Genomic DNA, 6134 nt, shown 5'->3' with positions numbered 1-6134 from the left:
ATTACCGTATTACTGTATTATTATGCAATTTCTCTCAGTATTAAAGTCCTCTGAGCCAGATTCCAATCAACACTGAAAGAGATTCAAGCTCATCACATTCCACATGTTATTAGTGTAGATGGAGTTTGTTTAATTGCCTTTTACATTTACAGCAAATATAGTTGCACTACAGTATTTCATATGACGCTAGTTTACCAAATGGTCGTAATGATGATGTATGTACATAATGTAACTGACTCAATGGGTTATGAGATGTGGTGTTTGAGTATGTTAGTCTTTTTTATACCTTATATACACTGCAAAAAAATTCAGTCACGTTGTTTCCTATGCAGCCTTAAATTCTCTTCTCAGTGGGGTGAGCTAATTCAGGGTCGAGTTTATTTGTAGAGATACAAAATCCCACAATGGGATCATAGTCAAGCAATAGGATTGTAGAAGGCCCAGCACGACTGCCTAGTAGTAGTAGTAGCATTTGTTCTTGCAGCTTCCCTGTGTTTCAGGAATTTTTCGAATGTCAGTGTCAGTATTTTTTTTTTTTTTGTTGAAATATGAGAGAAGGGGCAGTTTACATCACTAGTACCAAAACATGACTCTTGATACTGGAAAAAATTCAAGTTGAAACTATTTTAATGTAGTGCTGGAGAAACTGCTGGCAAACAAAAAAATATATATCCACATACCACATCGGCTGAATAGTTTTAGCAAAATAAGATGTTGGAATAAACAGGTCTAGACCTTTTAACAGTCTAGTCATCTAATAATAGCTTGTATTGAATTGACTGGTAAGCGTGCTCTTTGTAAGAAGATTGTACAAATTATCTGTTTTTCCTACATATTAACTATTTTTGATAACTAGTTTTATATTTGTTTGAAAGGGGTTGGCGTCTGCTATCATGCATCGTCCATAAGAGATGTATGTTAAACAGAGGTGCTCTCTCCGTTTATAAATATGTAAAGTCCCTTGTACGAGCCAGTAATAGATCTACTGTGCCAAATATCACTTTAACGCTGAAATATTTGCTTCGTACACCCTTAAATATGTAAAATGTGTACATACTGTAGATATGTGTGTCATCTAATGATCTAGTGATTGGAATACTCAAGAAATATGTGACCTCTGCTTTTTTTTTTGCGCCATTGGCTAAATGACATGTTAATAACCACCATAGACAATGAACTGTAAACTCGTTTGATGTCAATTCAAATCAAATAAAAAAGTGTCATTAACATATAACGTCTCATGAGGAACTGGCCATTTTGTTGTCTTAACAGCTTTTTTTTTTATTTTCATGGTGAATAAAGGATGGTGACCAATTTTTTTATGAAAGAAAATGTTGACGTTAATAATGGACATGTAGAGTGTGTATGTGTGTGTGGTCAAATTATAACAACAGAGGAAGTGGGATGTCTAAGAAGTGGAACAGTGAAGCTATGGAGGATCTTCATGTGTGCGTGGCTTGTACTGATTGCACTGTTTTCAGGACTGCGCTGGTACTGTGTACAACCTGGCAATCCCAGCCCGACCACCTCCAAATATGGTCTGGCGGATCTGATCGCACTCCGACACCAGTGCATTCTGGCATTAGCACGCGTTTTCCCTCATCCAGATAACGTATCCAGATACGGACTGCTTTTTAATGCCAGGTGTAAATGGGTTACAGCTGTGGTCACCAGACCAAAACCACCAACAGCATCCTGTGGGAAGCAGTCAAAAGGTCCTGGACCGGGGTGACCATCCCACCGAAGTTTCATGCGTAGGTCAAGTCCAGAATGAAAGCTATTTGTAACCGTACCCCGAGTTAAGATTATTTTGTCAAAGCTAGGCTGATTCAGCTTCTACAGGCACTGAAAGTACAATTCATATTTGTTTTGTCCTTTCACACACTTCTAAGCATGTTATTTGATTTGTAAGTCAAGAAGGTATAGTGCCCACATTTTTGGTTTATATGATATTATTTTGGTCTAATATGACTTCAATTTCAATTTTATTGATATAGCGCCAAATGGTGTCGGAAAGTCATCTCATGACACTTTACACATAGAGCAGGTCTAGAACATACTCTTTATAATAATACAACCCTTTACCAACTGCTGCTCCACGACCGATGAAGACATTTGGATACAGTATTTCATTGGTGTGAATGAATGAATGGAGTGAAATTCCTTGGTGTCTTGTATGTTTGACCTGTGGCAGCTCACCCAGCAGGTTCTCTCTCTTTCTGCTCATTGAGGCTAATCTGAACTGGAATTTTAAGCTTGTTGTTTCCTCATCGTCTGATCCCCCATCCCAGCAAATACGCCAGAAAAACATTGCGTATGTAATGCCAATGGCTGAAACAGAACTAAAATCCTTTACATGATTACAAGAATGAACACCACTTGGGACTAATACTTCATTAAAACACATATATTCAAAGGTTTATGTAAGTAAAAGTATTCAAAGTCAAAGTCAAATACACCCGAACAGGGGAAATGGTCTCATCACCATCTCTCAATATCAACAGTCCCACCCCAGCGACAGCTCTGTGTTACTCAGTTCTAATAACATTAAGACAAAGTCTGCAAGAAGGCGCATCAAGAATGCTAAAATACATTATTTACTGATCCACTATCACTACTAGTAAGTCAACATTTATGAGTGGATGGATCAGAAGCTGTGTGTCCCGTCCCCCTCATAAAACAATATAACCAATAAAGCAACCAAATACAGATACAGAGACCTGCTCAGGAGAAATAAACCTACAATAAAACGATAAATGGTGGAAACGCTTTTGTGCATAGTATACCGTAAGATCAAGGCTGTTCAAAGTACAACTGTCGTTGCTGACAGTAACTGATCTGATAATACAATAATTGTTAACATATATCTAACGGAGGCTGATAAAAGGGATCCGGAAATAAACTCCAACAGTAAACACGGCTCACTGTTTCAGGGAAACTTTTCAGCGTACAAGGGGTGGAGAAAACATACGGAAGAACGTTACGTAAACTCATATTCTCGGTCAGCCATAGAGACATACAGAGGACCTATTCCAACTGACACCGTGAGATGGGGGCGCGCTTTGTTTTGAGAGCTACCGTAAGGCACAGAGCAGATATCACCTTCATGTTCTACAAATCGTGTTCACAGCACATTATTACTACTAAACACTACATTCCAGTCCTCTTTGAATTCCTAACCCTTCATGGAAGCAGTATTTGTTTCAGCGCTGTGTTGGGTTTCCTGACACGTCTATTTTTCTGCCCACTGAGTGAGTAGCTCTCTGATGAGACCTACTGTGGCCGTGGACTGTGGAAGTATTTCAGATGTGTAAAAAAGGCAATCTGCTGGATGTGTAAATAAGCAGAACCAGGACAAGGACATACATGTCAGATGCTGTGTTTTCAGCTTGTTCAGCTGCCCCCAAGTGGCCAAAAAACAACAATGACAATAATAACAACAATGATTGCATCTTTAAATAAAGTAGAATTAAATGTACTTTCAATCTCTGAGCTGGCATTTTGTCACACCATGATGACAATAAAGCACAAAGGAAAAACCGGGACACTACAACCATCTGCCCTGTTTATTGCTGCACCAGAACAGCTGATGTCAAGGGAGTCAAGTCATAGGCAGTCTGGAGTTACAGTGACAGAAACATCAGGCAACGAGATAAGCACTCCCATAATTACATAATAGCTTTTCACATTTCAGTTCAGCAGAGGTCATACTGGCAATAAAGAGAAGCTTGAAGGGGCGGCGGTAAATGATTGCTGTATATACAGTCAGACGAGTGCCCCCTCATTAAACAGTACTGTAAAGCAGCAGTCTGGTCTGATGTATAAAAAACAAAGGCAAAGCTGGAGAGGCTGTGAGTAAAGGTATGAAGGAACAGGTGAATGCCGTTGGAATGAAAGAACATATGTAATAACAATAATAATAATAATAATAACAATAATAATAGGGAAAGAGACAGACAGACAGAGATGCACAGAAACAATAGTAAACAATAACAACTATAATAAATAATAAGCCTACTCTCTTCTAGTGGGGTAATAGGGTCCTATGAGCTCTTTAAGATATGATGGTGCCTGACCAGTAAGAGCTTTGTAGGTCAGGAGAAGGATTTTAAACTCTATTCTAGATTTTACAGGGAGCCAGTGCAGCGAAGCCAACACTGGAGAAATATGATCTCTTTTCCTGGTTCCTGTCAGTACACGTGCCGCAGCATTCTGGATCAGCTGGAGAGATTTAAGGGACTTACTGGGGTAACCTCATAATAACGAACTGCAATAATCCAGCCTAGAACTAACAAATGCATGGACTTGAGACAGGATGTTTGCAATGTTACAGAGGTGAAAAAAGGCAGTCCTTGAAGTTTGTTTTACGTGGGAGTTAAAGGACATGTCCTGATCAAAGACAACTCCGAGATTCCTCACGGTGGCGCTGGAGGCCAGGGCAATGCCACCTAGGGTAACAATATCCTTAGATACTGTGTTTCTGAGGTGTTCAGGGCCAAGAACAATAACTTCTGTCTTGTCCGAGTTCAACATCAGATAATTGCAGGTCATCCAGGTTTCTATGTCTTTAAGGCATGCTTCAAGTTTAGCTAACTGATTGGTTTAATCTGGCTTGATCGATACATATGGGTATCGTCTGTATAACAATTAAAGGTTATGGAGTGTTTTCTGATAATATCTCCTAAAGGAAGCGTATATAAGGTGAATAGTATTGGTCCAAGCACAGAACCTTGTGGAACTCTGTGACTAACTTTGGCGTACATGGAGGATTCATTGTTAACGTGTACAGAATGAGATTGATCTAAAAAAAAAAAATGACTTTAATGCCAATTAAATGTTCCAGTCTCTGTAATAGGATATGATGGTCAATGGTGTCGAATGCAGCACTAAGGTCTGACAAAACAAGTATAGAGACAAGTCCTCTGTCTGATGCAGTTAGAAGGTCATTTGTAACTTTCACCAGTGCTGTCTCTGTGCTATGATGAGCTCTGAAACCTGACTGAAAGTCCTCACGCAACTTATTGTCATGTAGAAAGTCACACAGCTGGTTGGCGACTGCTTTCTCAAGAATCTTGGAGAGAAAGGGAGGTTAGATATAGGTCTATAGTTGGCTAAAACCTCTGGATCAAGAGTGGGCTTTTTTAGAAGAGGTTTAATTACAGCTACTTTAAAAGGACTGTGGTACGTAGCCTGTTAATAAAGACAGATTGATCATGTCCAGTAAAGAAGTGCTGACTAAGGGTAAAACGTTTTTAAGCAGCCTAGTTGGGACGGGGTCTAAGAGACATGTTGATGGCTTAGATGAAGAAATGGTTTTAGTTATTTGGTGAAGGTCGATGGGAGAAAAGCAATCTAAATATACATCAGGTTTTACAGGTTTTTTGAGATTCCTGTGTTTGAAGGTAAGTCAGTATCGCATGAGGGCAGGAGGTGATGAATTTTGTCTCTAATGGTTATAATTTTATCATTACAGCAGCTCATGAAGTTATTACTGCTGAGGGCTATAGGAATACACGGCTCAATAGAGCTGTGTGCACGTCGCTTTCGGAGATTTTTTTGAGCTGAAAGAAGCAAGAAACATTGTTCATCACTTGAACCTCAAAGCAGAGATCCGCATCAAAAAGACTCAAGACTGGAGATGGACATATAACTGTGTGTCATCCACATAGCAGTGGCGGGACATACCAAGGTTCTGAATGATCTGCCAGAGAGAAAACATGTAAATTGGAAACAACAGTGGGCAAAGAATGGACCCTTGAGGAACACCACAATAATAATAATAATATGCGCAACAGAGGAACAGGCATATGCTATAACAGGAGAGAAGGTTCTACTGGAGAGGTATGAACATTGCAGTCATAGAGCATCCCAGTTTTCCAAACGGCACAGGAGAACAGAGCAATCAATTGTGTGCGTCAAATCTAAAAGCACTACGACTGAGCAACAGGGTTGGGCAATGTGTTCAAATTTTCCAACCAGGCCACCGTCAGCCCAACACCCAGCGATTGCTGATATGTTGGCGCAGATGTGTGTGCGGTGCTCGCAGGAGGCTGGAGAGTCCCTACTTATTCTTGAATAAATTGCCTTCAGCTTATTCTCTGACGTCCACTGTTTTTAATGTCAAAATCTAATTT

The sequence above is a fragment of the Enoplosus armatus genome, chromosome 9, assembly GCF_043641665.1.
Source record: "Enoplosus armatus isolate fEnoArm2 chromosome 9, fEnoArm2.hap1, whole genome shotgun sequence".
NCBI lineage: Eukaryota > Metazoa > Chordata > Actinopteri > Centrarchiformes > Enoplosidae > Enoplosus > Enoplosus armatus.
The sequence above is the reverse complement of the archived record's forward strand: the minus strand, read 5'-3'. Positions refer to the sequence as shown.